Here is a 19991-nt window from a genome sequence, read left to right as displayed (position 1 = left end):
TCCAATACATTTGACTAATTATAAGAGTTCGGGTTGAATTTGGAGTGTTTAGACACCACTTTTACCCATTTTGTCCCGAAAAAGGCTAAAACCGAAAAAACGTTGATTCTAAGCAATAAACAGCTTTGTTACTGTTTCTAGGGTCAGTATGTGTGACAATCCAATGCATTTGACAAACTGTAAGAGTTCGGGATGAATTTGGAGTGTTTAGACAACACTTAAACCCGTTTTATCCCAAAGTAGGCTTAAACGGAGAAAAAGGCTAAAACCGAGAGAAAAACATTGATTTAAAGCAGTAAACAGCTATGTTACTCTTTCTAGGGTCAAAATATGTATCAATCCAATGCATTTGACTAATTATATGAGTTCGGGTTGAAATTGGAGTGTTTCGACACCACTTTTACCCATTTTGTCCCGAAACAGGTAAAACCGAGAAAACATTGATTCTAAGCAATAAACAGCTTTGTTACTGTTTCTAGGGTCAGAATGTGTTACAATCCAATGCATTTGCTTAACTGTAAGAGTTCGGGATGAATTTGGAGTGTTTAGACAACACTTAAACCCGTTTTATCCGAAAACAGGCTTAAACAGAGAAAAATGGTAAAACCAAGAGAAAACAATGATTTAAAGCAGTAAACAGCTATGTTACTCTTTCTAGGGTCAAAATATGTAACAATCCAATGCATTTGACTAATTATATGAGTTCGGGTTGAAATTGGAGTGTTTCGACACCACTTTTACCCATTTTGTCCCGAAACAGGCTAAAACCGAGAAAACATTGATTCTAAGCAATAAACAGCTTTGCAAATTTTTCTAGGGTCAGAATGTGTGACAATCCAATGCATTTGACTAACTGTAAGAGTTCGGGATGAATTTGGAGTGTTTAGACAACACTTAAACCCGTTTTATCCCGAAATATGCTTAAACAGAGAAAAAGGCTAAAACCGAGAGAAAACATTGATTTAAAGCAGTAAACAGCTATGTTACTCTTTCTAGGGTCAAAATATGTAACAATCCAATGCATTTGACTAATTATAAGAGTTCGGGTTGAATTTGGAGTGTTTAGACCCCACTTTTACCTATTTTGTCCCGAAACAGGTTTAAACCAAGAAAACATTGATTCGAAGCAATAAACAGCTTTGTTACTGTTTCTAGGGTCAGACTGTGTTACAATCCAATGCATTTGACTAACTGTAAGAGTTCGGGATGAATTTGGAGTGTTTAGACAACACTTAAACCCGTTTTATCCCAAAATAGGCTTAAACAGAGAAAAAGGCTAAACCCGAGAGAAAACATTGATTTAAAGTAGTAAACAGCTATGTTACTATTTCTAGGGTCAAAATATATAACAATCCAATGCATTTGACTAATTATATGAGTTCGGGTTGAAATTGGAGTGTTTCGACACCACTTTTACCCATTTTGACCCGAAACAGGTTAAAACCGAGAAAACATTGATTCTAAGCAATAAACAGCTTTGTTACTGTTTCTAGGGTCAGAATGTGTTACAATCCAATGCATTTGACTAACTGTAAGAGTTCGGGATGAATTTGGAGTGTTTAGACAACACTTAAACCCGTTTTATCCTGAAATATGCTTAAACAGAGAAAAATGCTAAAACCAAGAGAAAACATTGATTTAAAGCAGTAAACAGATATGTTGCTCTTTCTAGGGTCAAAATATGTAACAATCCAATGCATTTGACTAATTATAAGAGTTCGGGTTGAATTTGGAGTGTTTCGACACCACTTTTACCCATTTTGTCCCGAAACAGGCTAAAACCGAGAAAACGTTGATTCTAAGCAATAAACAGCTTTGTTACTGTTTCTAGGGTCAGAATGTGTGACAATCCAATGCATTTTACTAACTGTAAGATTTCGGGATGAATTTGGAGTGTTTAGACAACACTTAAACCCGTTTTATCCGAAAACAGGCTTAAACAGAGAAAAATGCTAAAACCAAGAGAAAACATTGTTTTAAAGCAGTAAACAGATATGTTACTCTTTCTAGGGTCAAAATATGTAACAATCCAATGCATTTGACTAATTATAAGAGCTCGGGTTGAAATTGGAGTGTTTAGACCCCACTTTTACCTATTTTGTCCCGAAACAGGCTTAAACCAAGAAAACATTGATTCGAAGAAATAAACAGCTTTGTTACTGTTTCTAGGGTCGGAATGTGTGAGAATCCAATGCATTTGACTAACTGTAAGAGTTCGGGATGAATTTGGAGTGTTTAGACAACACTTAAACCCGTTTTATCCCAAAGTAGGCTTAAACGGAGAAAAAGGCTAAAACCGAGAGAAAATATTGATTTAAAGCAGTAAACAGATATGTTACTCTTTCTAGGGTCAACATATGTAACAATACAATGCATTTGACTAATTATATGAGTTCAGGTTGAAATTGGAGTGTTTCGACACCACTTTTTCCCATTTTGTCCCGAAACAGGCTAAAACCGAGAAAACATTGATTCTAAGCAATAAACAGCTTTGTTACGTTTTCTAGGGTCAGTATGTGTGAAAATCCAATGCATTTGACAAATTGTAAGAGTTCGGGATGAATTTGGGGTGTTTAGACAACACTTAAACCCGTTTTATCCCAAAACAGGCTTAAATTGAGAAAAAGGCTAAAACCAAGAGGAAACATTGATTTAAAGCAGTAAACAGCTATGTTACTCTTTCTAGGGTCAAAATATGTAGCAATCCAATGCATTTGACTAATTATAAGACTTCGGGTTGAAATTGGAGTGTTTAGACCCCACTTTTACCTATTTTGTCCCGAAACAGGCTTAAACCAAGAAAACATTGATTCGAAGCAATAAACAGATTTGTTACTGTGTCTAAGGCGAGAATGTGTTACAATCCAATGCATTTGACTAACTTTAAGAGTTCGGGATGAATTTGGAGTGTTTAGACAACACTTAAACCCGTTTTATCCCAAAATAGGCTTAAACAGAGAAAAAGGCTAAAACCGAGAGAAAACATTGATTTAAAGCAGTAAACAGCTATGTTACTCTTTCTAGGGTCAAAATATGTAGCAATCCAATGCATTTGACTAATTATATGAGTTCGGGTTGAAGTTGGAGAGTTTCGACACCACTTTTACCCATTTTGTCCTGAAACAGGCTAAAACCGAGAAAACGTTGATTCTAAGCAATAAACAGCTTTGTTACTGTTTCTAGGGTCAGAATGTGTTACTATCCAATGCATTTGACTAACTGTAAGAGTTCGGTATGAATTTGGAGTGTTTAGACAACACTTAAACCCGTTTTATCCGAAAACAGGCTTAAACAGAGAAAAATGCTAAAACCAAGAGAAAACATTGATTTAAAGCAGTAAACAGATATGTTACTCTTTCTAGGGTCAAAATATGTAACAATCCAATACATTTGACTAATTATAAGAGTTCGGGTTGAATTTGGAGTGTTTAGACACCACTTTTACCCATTTTGTCCCGAAAAAGGCTAAAACCGAAAAAACGTTGATTCTAAGCAATAAACAGCTTTGTTACTGTTTCTAGGGTCAGTATGTGTGACAATCCAATGCATTTGACAAACTGTAAGAGTTCGGGATGAATTTGGAGTGTTTAGACAACACTTAAACCCGTTTTATCCCAAAGTAGGCTTAAACGGAGAAAAAGGCTAAAACCGAGAGAAAACATTGATTTAAAGCAGTAAACAGCTATGTTACTCTTTCTAGGGTCAAAATATGTATCAATCCAATGCATTTGACTAATTATATGAGTTCGGGTTGAAATTGGAGTGTTTCGACACCACTTTTACCCATTTTGTCCCGAAACAGGTAAAACCGAGAAAACATTGATTCTAAGCAATAAACAGCTTTGTTACTGTTTCTAGGGTCAGAATGTGTTACAATCCAATGCATTTGCTTAACTGTAAGAGTTCGGGATGAATTTGGAGTGTTTAGACAACACTTAAACCCGTTTTATCCGAAAACAGGCTTAAACAGAGAAAAATGGTAAAACCAAGAGAAAACAATGATTTAAAGCAGTAAACAGCTATGTTACTCTTTCTAGGGTCAAAATATGTAACAATCCAATGCATTTGACTAATTATATGAGTTCGGGTTGAAATTGGAGTGTTTCGACACCACTTTTACCCATTTTGTCCCGAAACAGGCTAAAACCGAGAAAACATTGATTCTAAGCAATAAACAGCTTTGCAAATTTTTCTAGGGTCAGAATGTGTGACAATCCAATGCATTTGACTAACTGTAAGAGTTCGGGATGAATTTGGAGTGTTTAGACAACACTTAAACCCGTTTTATCCCGAAATATGCTTAAACAGAGAAAAAGGCTAAAACCGAGAGAAAACATTGATTTAAAGCAGTAAACAGCTATGTTACTCTTTCTAGGGTCAAAATATGTAACAATCCAATGCATTTGACTAATTATAAGAGTTCGGGTTGAATTTGGAGTGTTTAGACCCCACTTTTACCTATTTTGTCCCGAAACAGGTTTAAACCAAGAAAACATTGATTCGAAGCAATAAACAGCTTTGTTACTGTTTCTAGGGTCAGACTGTGTTACAATCCAATGCATTTGACTAACTGTAAGAGTTCGGGATGAATTTGGAGTGTTTAGACAACACTTAAACCCGTTTTATCCCAAAATAGGCTTAAACAGAGAAAAAGGCTAAACCCGAGAGAAAACATTGATTTAAAGTAGTAAACAGCTATGTTACTATTTCTAGGGTCAAAATATATAACAATCCAATGCATTTGACTAATTATATGAGTTCGGGTTGAAATTGGAGTGTTTCGACACCACTTTTACCCATTTTGACCCGAAACAGGTTAAAACCGAGAAAACATTGATTCTAAGCAATAAACAGCTTTGTTACTGTTTCTAGGGTCAGAATGTGTTACAATCCAATGCATTTGACTAACTGTAAGAGTTCGGGATGAATTTGGAGTGTTTAGACAACACTTAAACCCGTTTTATCCCGAAATATGCTTAAACAGAGAAAAATGCTAAAACCAAGAGAAAACATTGATTTAAAGCAGTAAACAGATATGTTGCTCTTTCTAGGGTCAAAATATGTAACAATCCAATGCATTTGACTAATTATAAGAGTTCGGGTTGAATTTGGAGTGTTTCGACACCACTTTTACCCATTTTGTCCCGAAACAGGCTAAAACCGAGAAAACGTTGATTCTAAGCAATAAACAGCTTTGTTACTGTTTCTAGGGTCAGAATGTGTGACAATCCAATGCATTTTACTAACTGTAAGATTTCGGGATGAATTTGGAGTGTTTAGACAACACTTAAACCCGTTTTATCCGAAAACAGGCTTAAACAGAGAAAAATGCTAAAACCAAGAGAAAACATTGTTTTAAAGCAGTAAACAGATATGTTACTCTTTCTAGGGTCAAAATATGTAACAATCCAATGCATTTGACTAATTATAAGAGCTCGGGTTGAAATTGGAGTGTTTAGACCCCACTTTTACCTATTTTGTCCCGAAACAGGCTTAAACCAAGAAAACATTGATTCGAAGAAATAAACAGCTTTGTTACTGTTTCTAGGGTCGGAATGTGTGAGAATCCAATGCATTTGACTAACTGTAAGAGTTCGGGATGAATTTGGAGTGTTTAGACAACACTTAAACCCGTTTTATCCCAAAGTAGGCTTAAACGGAGAAAAAGGCTAAAACCGAGAGAAAATATTGATTTAAAGCAGTAAACAGATATGTTACTCTTTCTAGGGTCAACATATGTAACAATACAATGCATTTGACTAATTATATGAGTTCAGGTTGAAATTGGAGTGTTTCGACACCACTTTTTCCCATTTTGTCCCGAAACAGGCTAAAACCGAGAAAACATTGATTCTAAGCAATAAACAGCTTTGTTACTTTTTCTAGGGTCAGTATGTGTGAAAATCCAATGCATTTGACAAACTGTAAGAGTTCGGGATGAATTTGGGGTGTTTAGACAACACTTAAACCCGTTTTATCCCAAAACAGGCTTAAATTGAGAAAAAGGCTAAAACCAAGAGGAAACATTGATTTAAAGCAGTAAACAGCTATGTTACTCTTTCTAGGGTCAAAATATGTAGCAATCCAATGCATTTGACTAATTATAAGACTTCGGGTTGAAATTGGAGTGTTTAGACCCCACTTTTACCTATTTTGTCCCGAAACAGGCTTAAACCAAGAAAACATTGATTCGAAGCAATAAACAGATTTGTTACTGTGTCTAAGGCGAGAATGTGTTACAATCCAATGCATTTGACTAACTTTAAGAGTTCGGGATGAATTTGGAGTGTTTAGACAACACTTAAACCCGTTTTATCCCAAAATAGGCTTAAACAGAGAAAAAGGCTAAAACCGAGAGAAAACATTGATTTAAAGCAGTAAACAGCTATGTTACTCTTTCTAGGGTCAAAATATGTAGCAATCCAATGCATTTGACTAATTATATGAGTTCGGGTTGAAGTTGGAGAGTTTCGACACCACTTTTACCCATTTTGTCCTGAAACAGGCTAAAACCGAGAAAACGTTGATTCTAAGCAATAAACAGCTTTGTTACTGTTTCTAGGGTCAGAATGTGTTACTATCCAATGCATTTGACTAACTGTAAGAGTTCGGTATGAATTTGGAGTGTTTAGACAACACTTAAACCCGTTTTATCCGAAAACAGGCTTAAACAGAGAAAAATGCTAAAACCAAGAGAAAACATTGATTTAAAGCAGTAAACAGATATGTTACTCTTTCTAGGGTCAAAATATGTAACAATCCAATACATTTGACTAATTATAAGAGTTCGGGTTGAATTTGGAGTGTTTAGACACCACTTTTACCCATTTTGTCCCAAAAAAGGCTAAAACCGAAAAAACGTTGATTCTAAGCAATAAACAGCTTTGTTACTGTTTCTAGGGTCAGAATGTGTGAGAATCCAATGCATTTGACTAACTGTAAGAGTTCGGGATGAATTTGGAGTGTTTAGACAACACTTAAACCCGTTTTATCCCAAAGTAGGCTTAAACGGAGAAAAAGGCTAAAACCGAGAGAAAACATTGATTTAAAGCAGTAAACAGCTATGTTACTCTTTCTAGGGTCAAAATATGTATCAATCCAATGCATTTGACTAATTATATGAGTTCGGGTTGAAATTGGAGTGTTTCGACACCACTTTTACCCATTTTGTCCCGAAACAGGTAAAACCGAGAAAACATTGATTCTAAGCAATAAACAGCTTTGTTACTGTTTCTAGGGTCAGAATGTGTTACAATCCAATGCATTTGCTTAACTGTAAGAGTTCGGGATGAATTTGGAGTGTTTAGACAACACTTAAACCCGTTTTATCCGAAAACAGGCTTAAACAGAGAAAAATGGTAAAACCAAGAGAAAACAATGATTTAAAGCAGTAAACAGCTATGTTACTCTTTCTAGGATCAAAATATGTAACAATCCAATGCATTTGACTAATTATATGAGTTCGGGTTGAAATTGGAGTGTTTCGACACCACTTTTACCCATTTTGTCCCGAAACAGGCTAAAACCGAGAAAACATTGATTCTAAGCAATAAACAGCTTTGCAAATTTTTCTAGGGTCAGAATGTGTGACAATCCAATGCATTTGACAAACTGTAAGAGTTCGGGATGAATTTGGGGTGTTTAGACAACACTTAAACCCGTTTTATCCCAAAACAGGCTTAAATTGAGAAAAAGGCTAAAACCAAGAGGAAACATTGATTTAAAGCAGTAAACAGCTATGTTACTCTTTCTAGGGTCAACATATGTAACAATACAATGCATTTGACTAATTATATGAGTTCGGGTTGAATTTGGAGTGTTTAGACCCCACTTTTACCTATTTTGTCCCGAAACAGGTTTAAACCAAGAAAACATTGATTCGAAGCAATAAACAGCTTTGTTACTGTTTCTAGGGTCAGACTGTGTTACAATCCAATGCATTTGACTAACTGTAAGAGTTCAGGATGAATTTGGAGTGTTTAGACAACACTTAAACCCGTTTTATCCCAAAATAGGCTTAAACAGAGAAAAAGGCTAAAACCGAGAGAAAACATTGATTTAAAGTAGTAAACAGCTATGTTACTATTTCTAGGGTCAAAATATATAACAATCCAATGCATTTGACTAATTATATGAGTTCGGGTTGAAATTGGAGTGTTTCGACACCACTTTTACCCATTTTGACCCGAAACAGGCTAAAACCGAGAAAACGTTGATTCTAAGCAATAAACAGCTTTGTTACTCTTTCTAGGGTCAGAATGTGTTACAATCCAATGCATTTGACTAACTGTAAGAGTTCGGGATGAATTTGGAGTGTTTAGACAACACGTAAACCCGTTTTACCCCAAAATATGCTTAAACAGAGAAAAAGGCTAAAACCGAGAGAAAACATTGATTTAAAGCAGTAAACAGCTATGTTACTCTTTCTAGGGTCAAAATATGTAACAATCCAATGCATTTGACTAATTATATGAGTTCGGGTTGAAGTTGTAGTGTTTCGACACCACTTTTACCCATTTTGTCCCGAAACAAGCTAAAACCGAGAAAACATTGATTCTAAGCAATAAACAGCTTTGTTACTGTTTCTAGGGTCAGAATGTGTTACAATCTAATGCATTTGCTTAACTGTAAGAGTTCGGGATGAATTTGGAGTGTTTAGACAACACTTAAACCCGTTTTATCCGAAAACAGGCTTAAACAGAGAAAAATGCTAAAACCAAGAGAAAACATTGATTTAAAGCAGTAAACAGATATTTTACTCTTTCTAGGGTCAAAATATGTAACAATCCAATGCATTTGACTAATTATATGAGTTCGGGTTGAAATTGGAGTGTTTCGACACCACTTTTACCCATTTTGTCCCGAAACAGGCTAAAACCGAGAAAACATTGATTCTAAGCAATAAACAGCTTTGTTACTCTTTCTAGGGTCGGAATGTGTGAGAATCCAATGCATTTGACTAACTGTAAGAGTTCGGGATGAATTTGGAGTGTTTAGACAACACTTAAACCCGTTTTATCCCAAAGTAGGCTTAAACGGAGAAAAAGGCTAAAACCGAGAGAAAATATTGATTTAAAGCAGTAAACAGATATGTTACTCTTTCTAGGGTCAACATATGTAACAATACAATGCATTTGACTAATTATATGAGTTCAGGTTGAAATTGGAGTGTTTCGACACCACTTTTTCCCATTTTGTCCCGAAACAGGCTAAAACCGAGAAAACATTGATTCTAAGCAATAAAAAGCTTTGTTACTTTTTCTAGGGTCAGTATGTGTGAAAATCCAATGCATTTGACAAACTGTAAGAGTTCGGGATGAATTTGGGGTGTTTAGACAACACTTAAACCCGTTTTATCCCAAAACAGGCTTAAATTGAGAAAAAGGCTAAAACCAAGAGGGAACATTGATTTAAAGCAGTAAACAGCTATGTTACTCTTTCTAGGGTCAAAATATGTAGCAATCCAATGCATTTGACTAATTATAAGAGTTCGGGTTGAAATTGGAGTGTTTAGACCCCACTTTTACCTATTTTGTCCCGAAACAGGCTAAAACCAAGAAAACATTGATTCGAAGCAATAAACAGCTTTGTTACTGTTTCTAGGGTCAGAATGTGTTACAATCCAATGCATTTGACTAACTTTAAGAGTTCGGGATGAATTTGGAGTGTTTAGACAACACTTAAACCCGTTTTATCCCAAAATAGGCTTAAACAGAGAAAAATGCTAAAACCAAGAGAAAACATTGATTTAAAGCAGTAAACAGATATTTTACTCTTTCTAGGGTCAAAATATGTAACAATCCAATGCATTTGACTAATTATATGAGTTCGGGTTGAAATTGGAGTGTTTCGACACCACTTTTACCCATTTTGTCCCGAAACAGGCTAAAACCGAGAAAACGTTGATTCTAAGCAATAAACAGCTTTGTTACTCTTTCTAGGGTCAGAATGTGTTACAATCCAATGCATTTGACTAACTGTAAGAGTTCGGGATGAATTTGGAGTGTTTAGACAACACGTAAACCCGTTTTACCCCAAAATATGCTTAAACAGAGAAAAAGGCTAAAACCGAGAGAAAACATTGATTTAAAGCAGTAAACAGCTATGTTACTCTTTCTAGGGTCAAAATATGTAACAATCCAATGCATTTGACTAACTTTAAGAGTTCGGGATGAATTTGGAGTGTTTAGACAACACTTAAACCCGTTTTATACCAAAATAGGCTTAAACAGAGAAAAAGGCTAAAACCGAGAGAAAACATTGATTTAAAGCAGTAAACAGCTATGTTACTATTTCTAGGGTCAAAATATGTAACAATCCAATGCATTTGACTAATTATATGAGTTCGGGTTGAAGTTGGAGTGTTTCGACACCACTTTTACCCATTTTGTCCTGAAACAGGCTAAAACCGAGAAAACGTTGATTCTAAGCAATAAACAGCTTTGTTACTGTTTCTAGGGTCAGAATGTGTTACAATCCAATGCATTTGACTAACTGTAAGAGTTCGGGATGAATTTGGAGTGTTTAGACAACACTTAAACCCGTTTTATCCGAAAACAGGCTTAAACAGAGAAAAATGCTAAAAGCAAGAGAAAATATTGATTTAAAGCAGTAAACAGATATGTTACTCTTTCTAGGGTCAAAATATGTAACAATCCAATGCATTGGACTAATTATAAGAGTTCGGGTTGAATTTGGAGTGTTTAGACACCACTTTTACCCATTTTGTCCCGAAAAAGGCTAAAACCGAAAAAACGTTGATTCTAAGCAATAAACAGCTTTGTTACTGTTTCTAGGGTCAGAATGTGTGACAATCCAATGCATTTGACTAACTGTAAGAGTTCGGGATGAATTTGGAGTGTTTAGACAACACTTAAACCCGTTTTATCCCAAAATAGGCTTAAACAGAGAAAAAGGCTAAAACCGAGAGAAAACATTGATTTAAAGCAGTAAACAGCTATGTTACTCTTTCTAGGGTCAAAATATGTAACAATCCAATGCATTTGACTAATTATATGAGTTCGGGTTGAAGTTGGAGTGTTTCGACACCACTTTTACCCATTTTGTCCCGAAACAAGCTAAAACCGAGAAAACATTGATTCTAAGCAATAAACAGCTTTGTTACTGTTTCTAGGGTCAGAATGTGTTACAATCTAATGCATTTGCTTAACTGTAAGAGTTCGGGATGAATTTGGAGTGTTTAGACAACACTTAAACCCGTTTTATCCGAAAACAGGCTTAAACAGAGAAAAATGCTAAAACCAAGAGAAAACATTGATTTAAAGCAGTAAACAGATATTTTACTCTTTCTAGGGTCAAAATATGTAACAATCCAATGCATTTGACTAATTATATGAGTTCGGGTTGAAATTGGAGTGTTTCGACACCACTTTTACCCATTTTGTCCCGAAACAGGCTAAAACCGAGAAAACATTGATTCTAAGCAATAAACAGCTTTGTTACTCTTTCTAGGGTCAGAATGTGTTACAATCCAATGCATTTGACTAACTGTAAGAGTTCGGGATGAATTTGGAGTGTTTAGACAACACGTAAACCCGTTTTACCCCAAAATATGCTTAAACAGAGAAAAAGGCTAAAACCGAGAGAAAACATTGATTTAAAGCAGTAAACAGCTATGTTACTCTTTCTAGGGTCAAAATATGTAACAATCCAATGCATTTGACTAACTTTAAGAGTTCGGGATGAATTTGGAGTGTTTAGACAACACTTAAACCCGTTTTATACCAAAATAGGCTTAAACAGAGAAAAAGGCTAAAACCGAGAGAAAACATTGATTTAAAGCAGTAAACAGCTATGTTACTATTTCTAGGGTCAAAATATGTAACAATCCAATGCATTTGACTAATTATATGAGTTCGGGTTGAAGTTGGAGTGTTTCGACACCACTTTTACCCATTTTGTCCTGAAACAGGCTAAAACCGAGAAAACGTTGATTCTAAGCAATAAACAGCTTTGTTACTGTTTCTAGGGTCAGAATGTGTTACAATCCAATGCATTTGACTAACTGTAAGAGTTCGGGATGAATTTGGAGTGTTTAGACAACACTTAAACCCGTTTTATCCGAAAACAGGCTTAAACAGAGAAAAATGCTAAAAGCAAGAGAAAATATTGATTTAAAGCAGTAAACAGATATGCTACTCTTTCTAGGGTCAAAATATGTAACAATCCAATGCATTGGACTAATTATAAGAGTTCGGGTTGAATTTGGAGTGTTTAGACACCACTTTTACCCATTTTGTCCCGAAAAAGGCTAAAACCGAAAAAACGTTGATTCTAAGCAATAAACAGCTTTGTTACTGTTTCTAGGGTCAGAATGTGTGACAATCCAATGCATTTGACTAACTGTAAGAGTTCGGGATGAATTTGGAGTGTTTAGACAACACTTAAACCCGTTTTATCCCAAAATAGGCTTAAACAGAGAAAAAGGCTAAAACCGAGAGAAAACATTGATTTAAAGCAGTAAACAGCTATGTTACTCTTTCTAGGGTCAAAATATGTAACAATCCAATGCATTTGACTAATTATATGAGTTCGGGTTGAAGTTGGAGTGTTTCGACACCACTTTTACCCATTTTGTCCCGAAACAAGCTAAAACCGAGAAAACATTGATTCTAAGCAATAAACAGCTTTGTTACTGTTTCTAGGGTCAGAATGTGTTACAATCTAATGCATTTGCTTAACTGTAAGAGTTCGGGATGAATTTGGAGTGTTTAGACAACACTTAAACCCGTTTTATCCGAAAACAGGCTTAAACAGAGAAAAATGCTAAAACCAAGAGAAAACATTGATTTAAAGCAGTAAACAGATATTTTACTCTTTCTAGGGTCAAAATATGTAACAATCCAATGCATTTGACTAATTATATGAGTTCGGGTTGAAATTGGAGTGTTTCGACACCACTTTTACCCATTTTGTCCCGAAACAGGCTAAAACCGAGAAAACATTGATTCTAAGCAATAAACAGCTTTGTTACTCTTTCTAGGGTCAGAATGTGTTACAATCCAATGCATTTGACTAACTGTAAGAGTTCGGGATGAATTTGGAGTGTTTAGACAACACGTAAACCCGTTTTACCCCAAAATATGCTTAAACAGAGAAAAAGGCTAAAACCGAGAGAAAACATTGATTTAAAGCAGTAAACAGCTATGTTACTCTTTCTAGGGTCAAAATATGTAACAATCCAATGCATTTGACTAACTTTAAGAGTTCGGGATGAATTTGGAGTGTTTAGACAACACTTAAACCCGTTTTATCCCAAAATAGGCTTAAACAGAGAAAAAGGCTAAAACCGAGAGAAAACATTGATTTAAAGTAGTAAACAGCTATGTTACTATTTCTAGGGTCAAAATATATAACAATCCAATGCATTTGACTAATTATATGAGTTCGGGTTGAAATTGGAGTGTTTCGACACCACTTTTACCCATTTTGACCCGAAACAGGTTAAAACCGAGAAAACATTGATTCTAAACAATAAACAGCTTTGTTACTGTTTCTAGGGTCAGAATGTGTTAAAATCCAATGCATTTGACTAACTGTAAGAGTTCGGGATGAATTTGGAGTGTTTAGACAACACTTAAACCCGTTTTATCCCGAAATATGCTTAAACAGAGAAAAATGCTAAAACCAAGAGAAAACATTGATTTAAAGCAGTAAAACAGATATGTTGCTCTTTCTAGGGTCAAAATATGTAACAATCCAATGCATTTGACTAATTATAAGAGTTCGGGTTGAATTTGGAGTGTTCCGACACCACTTTTACCCATTTTGTCCCGAAACAGGCTAAAACCGAGAAAACGTTGATTCTAAGCAATAAACAGCTTTGTTACTGTTTCTAGGGTCAGAATATGTGACAATCCAATGCATTTTACTAACTGTAAGATTTCGGGATGAATTTGGAGTGTTTAGACAACACTTAAACCCGTTTTATCCGAAAACAGGCTTAAACAGAGAAAAATGCTAAAACCAAGAGAAAACATTGTTTTAAAGCAGTAAACAGATATGTTACTCTTTCTAGGGTCAAAATATGTAACAATCCAATGCATTTGACTAATTATAAGAGCTCGGGTTGAAATTGGAGTGTTTAGACCCCACTTTTACCTATTTTGTCCCGAAACAGGCTTAAACCAAGAAAACATTGATTCGAAGAAATAAACAGCTTTGTTACTGTTTCTAGGGTCGGAATGTGTTACAATCCAATGCATATTACTAACTGTAAGAGTTCGGGATGAATTTGGAGTGTTTAGACAACACGTAAACCCGTTTTATCCCAAAATATGCTTAAACATAGTAAAAGGCTAAAACCGAGAGAAAATATTGATTTAAAGCAGTAAACAGATATGTTACTCTTTCTAGGGTCAACATATGTAACAATACAATGCATTTGACTAATTATATGAGTTCGGGTTGAAATTGGAGTGTTTCGACACCACTTTTTCCCATTTTGTCCCGAAACAGGCTAAAACCGAGAAAACATTGATTCTAAGCAATAAACAGCTTTGTTACTTTTTCTAGGGTCAGTATGTGTGAAAATCCAATGCATTTGACAAACTGTAAGAGTTCGGGATGAATTTGGGGTGTTTAGACAACACTTAAACCCGTTTTATCCCAAAACAGGCTTAAATTGAGAAAAAGGCTAAAACCAAGAGGAAACATTGATTTAAAGCAGTAAACAGCTATGTTACTCTTTCTAGGGTCAAAATATGTAGCAATCCAATGCATTTGACTAATTATAAGACTTCGGGTTGAAATTGGAGTGTTTAGACCCCACTTTTACCTATTTTGTCCCGAAACAGGCTTAAACCAAGAAAACATTGATTCGAAGCAATAAACAGATTTGTTACTGATTCTAAGGCGAGAATGTGTTACAATCCAATGCATTTGACTAACTTTAAGAGTTCGGGATGAATTTGGAGTGTTTAGACAACACTTAAACCCGTTTTATCCCAAAATAGGCTTAAACAGAGAAAAATGCTAAAACCGAGAGAAAACATTGATTTAAAGCAGTAAACAGCTATTTTACTCTTTCTAGGGTCAAAATATGTAACAATCCAATGCATTTGACTAATTATATGAGTTCGGGTTGAAGTTGGAGTGTTTCGACACCACTTTTACCCATTTTGTCCTGAAACAGGCTAAAACCGAGAAAACGTTGATTCTAAGCAATAAACAGCTTTGTTACTGTTTCTAGGGTCAGAATGTGTTACAATCCAATGCATTTGACTAACTGTAAGAGTTCGGGATGAATTTGGAGTGTTTAGACAACACTTAAACCCGTTTTATCCGAAAACAGGCTTAAACAGAGAAAAAGGCTAAAACCAAGAGAAAACATTGATTTAAAGCAGTAAACAGATATGTTACTCTTTCTAGGGTCAAAATATGTAATAATCCAATACATTTGACTAATTATAAGAGTTCGGGTTGAATTTGGAGTGTTTAGACACCACTTTTACCTATTTTGTCCCGAAAAAGGCTAAAACCGAAAAAACGTTGATTCTAAGCAATAAACAGCTTTGTTACTGTTTCTAGGGTCAGAATGTGTGACAATCCAATGCATTTGACTAACTGTAAGAGTTCGGGATGAATTTGGAGTGTTTAGACAACACTTAAACCCGTTTTATCCCAAAATAGGCTTAAACAGAGAAAAAGGCTAAAACCGAGAGAAAACATTGATTTAAAGCAGTAAACAGCTATGTTACTCTTTCTAGGGTCAAAATATGTAACAATCCAATGCATTTGACTAATTATATGAGTTCGGGTTGAAGTTGGAGTGTTTCGACACCACTTTTACCCATTTTGTCCCGAAAAAGGCTAAAACCGAGAAAACGTTGATTCTAAGCAATAAACAGCTTTGTTACTGTTTCTAGGGTCATAATGTGTTACAATCCAATGCATTTGACTAACTGTAAGAGTTCAGGATGAATTTGGAGTGTTTAGACAACACTTAAACCCGTTTTATCCGAAAACAGGCTTAAACAGAGAAAAATGCTAAAACCAAGAGAAAATATTGATTTAAAGCAGTAAACAGATATGTTACTCTTTCTAGGGTCAAAATATGTAACAATCCAATGCATTTGACTAATTATAAGAGTTCGGGTTGAATTTGGAGTGTTTAGACACCACTTTTACCCATTTTGTCCCGAAAAAGGCTAAAACCGAAAAAACGTTGATTCTAAGCAATAAACAGCGTTGTTACTATTTTTAGGGTCAGAGTGTGTTACAATCCAATGCATTTGACTAACTGTAAGAGTTCGTGATGAATTTGGAGTGTTTACACAACACTTAAACCCGTTTTATCCCAAAATAGGCTTAAACAAAGAAAAAAGCTAAAACCGAGAGAAAACATTGATTTAAAGCAGTAAACAGCTATGTTACTCTTTCTAGGGTCAAAATATGTAACAATCCAATGCATTTGACTAATTATATGAGTTCGGGTTGAAATTGGAGTGTTTCGACACCACTTTTACCCATTTTGTCCCGAAAGTGGCTAAAACCGAGAAAACATTGATTCTAAGCAATAAACAGCTTTAGTACTGTTTCTAGGGTCATAATGTGTTACAATCCAATGCATTTGACTAACTGTAAGAGTTCGGTATGAATTTGGAGTGTTTAGACCCCACTTAAACCTATTTTGTCCCGAAACAGGCTAAAACCAAGAAAACATTGATTCGAAGCAATAAACAGCTTTGTTACTATTTTTAGGGTCAGAATGTGTTACAATCCAATGCATTTGACTAACTGTAAGAGTTCGTGATGAATTTGGAGTGTTTAGACAACACTTAAACCCGTTTTATCCCAAAATAAGCTTAAACAAAGAAAAAGCTAAAACCGAGAGAAAACATTGATTTAAAGCAGTAAACAGCTATGTTACTCTTTCTAGGGTCAAAATATGTAACAATCCAATGAATTTGACTAATTATATGAGTTCGGGTTGAAATTGGAGTGTTTCGACACCACTTTTACCCATTTTGTCCCGAAACAGGCGAAAACCGAGAAAACATTGATTCTAAGCAATAAACAGCGTTGTTACTTTTTCTAGGGTCAGAATGTGTGACAATCCAATGCATTTGACTAACTGTAAGAGTTCGGGATGAATTTGGAGTGTTTAGACAACACTTAAACCCGTTTTATCCCAAAATAGGCTTAAACAAAGAAAAAAGCTAAAACCGAGAGAAAACATTGATTTAAAGCAGTAAACAGCTATGTTACTCTTTCTATGGTCAAAATATGTAACAATCCAATGCATTTGACTAATTATATGAGTTCGGGTTGAAATTGGAGTGTTTCGACACCACTTTTACCCATTTTGTCCCGAAAGAGGCTAAAACCGAGAAAACATTGATTCTAAGCAATAAACAGCTTTGGTACTGTTTCTAGGGTCAGAATGTGTTACAATCCAATGCATTTGACTAACTGTAAGAGTTTGGGATGAATTTGGAGTGTTTAGACAACACGTAAACCCGTTTTATCCCAATATATGCTTAAACAGAGAAAAATGCTAAAACCGAGAGAAAACATTGATTTAAAGCAGTAAACAGCTATGTTACTCTTTCTAGGGTCAAAATATGTAACAATGTCATGCATTTGACTAATTATAAGAGTTCGGGTTGAAATTGGAGTGTTTAGACCCCACTTTTATCTATTTTGTCCCGAAACAGGCTAAAACCAAGAAAACATTGATTCGAAGCAATAAACAGCTTTGTTACTATTTTTAGGGTCAGAATGTGTTACAATCCAATGCATTTTCTTAACTGTAAGAGTTCGTGATGAATTTGGAGTGTTTAGACAACACTTAAACCCGTTTTATCCCAAAATAGGCTTAAACAAAGAAAAAAGCTAAAACCGAGAGAAAACATTGATTTAAAGCAGTAAACAGCTATGTTACTCTTTCTAGGGTCAAAATATGTAACAATCCTATGCATTTGACTAATTATATGAGTTCGGGTTGAAATTGGAGTGTTTCGACACCACTTTTACCCATTTTGTCCCGAAACAGGCTAAAACCGAGAAAACATTGATTATAAGCAATAAACAGCTTTGTTACTTTTTCTAGGGTCAGAATGTGTGACAATCCAATGCATTTGACTAACTGTAAGAGTTCGGGATGAATTTGGAGTGTTTAGACAACACTTAAACCGGTTTTATCCCGAAATATGCTTAAACAGAGAAAAAGGCTAAAACCGAGAGAAAACATTGATTTAAAGCAGTAAACAGCTATGTTACTCTTTCTAAGGTCAAAATATGTAACAATCCAATGCATTTGACTAATTATATGAGTTCGGGTTGAAATTGGAGTGTTTCGACACCACTTTTACCCATTTTGTCCCGAAACAGGCTAAAACCGAGAAAACATTGATTATAAGCAATAAACAGCTTTGTTACTTTTTCTAGGGTCAGAATGTGTGACAATCCAATGCATTTGACTAACTGTAAGAGTTCGGGATGAATTTGGAGTGTTTAGACAACACTTAAACCCGTTTTATCCCGAAATATGCTTAAACAGAGAAAAAGGCTAAAACCGAGAGAAAACATTGATTTAAAGCAGTAAACAGCTATGTTACTCTTTCTAGGGTCAAAATATGTAACAATCCAATGCATTTGACTAATTATATGAGTTCGGGTTGAAATTGGAGTGTTTCGACACCACTTTTACCCATTTTGTCCCGAAAGAGGCTAAAACCGAGAAAACATTGATTCTAAGCAATAAACAGCTTTGGTACTGTTTTTAGGGTCAGAATGTGTTACAATCCAATGCATTTGACTAACTGTAAGAGTTCGGGATGAATTTGGAGTGTTTAGACAACACGTAAACCCGTTTTATCCCAAAATATGCTTAAACAGAGAAAAAGGCTAAAACCGAGAGAAAACATTGATTTAAAGCAGTAAACAGCTATGTTACTCTTTCTAGGGTCAAAATATGTAACAATGTCATGCATTTGACTAATTATAAGAGTTCGGGTTGAAATTGGAGTGTTTAGACCCCACTTTTACCTATTTTGTCCCGAAACAGGCTAAAACCAAGAAAACATTGATTCGAAGCAATAAACAGCTTTGTTACTATTTTTAGGGTCAGAGTGTGTTACAATCCAATGCATTTGCTTAACTGTAAGAGTTCGTGATGAATTTGGAGTGTTTAGACAACACTTAAACCCGTTTTATCCCAAAATAGGCTTAAACAAAGAAAAAAGCTAAAACCGAGAGAAAACATTGATTTAAAGCAGTAAACAGCTATGTTACTCTTTCTAGGGTCAAAATATGTAACAATGTCATGCATTTGACTAATTATAAGAGTTCGGGTTGAAATTGGAGTGTTTAGACCCCACTTTTACCTATTTTGTCCCGAAACAGGCTAAAACCGAGAAAACATTGATTCTAAGCAATAAACAGCGTTGTTACTATTTTTAGGGTCAGAGTGTGTTACAATCCAATGCATTTGACTAACTGTAAGAGTTCGTGATGAATTTGGAGTGTTTACACAACACTTAAACCCGTTTTATCCCAAAATAGGCTTAAACAAAGAAAAAAGCTAAAACCGAGAGAAAACATTGATTTAAAGCAGTAAACAGCTATGTTACTCTTTCTAGGGTCAAAATATGTAACAATCCAATGCATTTGACTAATTATATGAGTTCGGGTTGAAATTGGAGTGTTTCGACACCACTTTTACCCATTTTGTCCCGAAAGTGGCTCAAACCGAGAAAACATTGATTCTAAGCAATAAACAGCTTTGGTACTGTTTCTAGGGTCAGAATGTGTTACAATCCAATGCATTTGACTAATTATAAGAGTTCGGGTTGAAATTGAAGTGTTTAGACCCCACTTTTACCTATTTTGTCCCGAAAGAGGCTAAAACCAAGAAAACATTGATTCGAAGCAATAAACAGCTTTGTTACTATTTTTAGGGTCAGAATGTGTTACAATCCAATGCATTTGACTAACTGTAAGAGTTCGTGATGAATTTGGAGTGTTTA

Source organism: Camelina sativa, chromosome 18 (genome assembly GCF_030686135.1).
Source record: "Camelina sativa cultivar CO46 ecotype springtype chromosome 18, ASM3068613v1".
In the NCBI taxonomy this organism is placed as follows: Eukaryota; Viridiplantae; Streptophyta; class Magnoliopsida; order Brassicales; family Brassicaceae; genus Camelina; species Camelina sativa.
The sequence above is the reverse complement of the archived record's forward strand: the minus strand, read 5'-3'. Positions refer to the sequence as shown.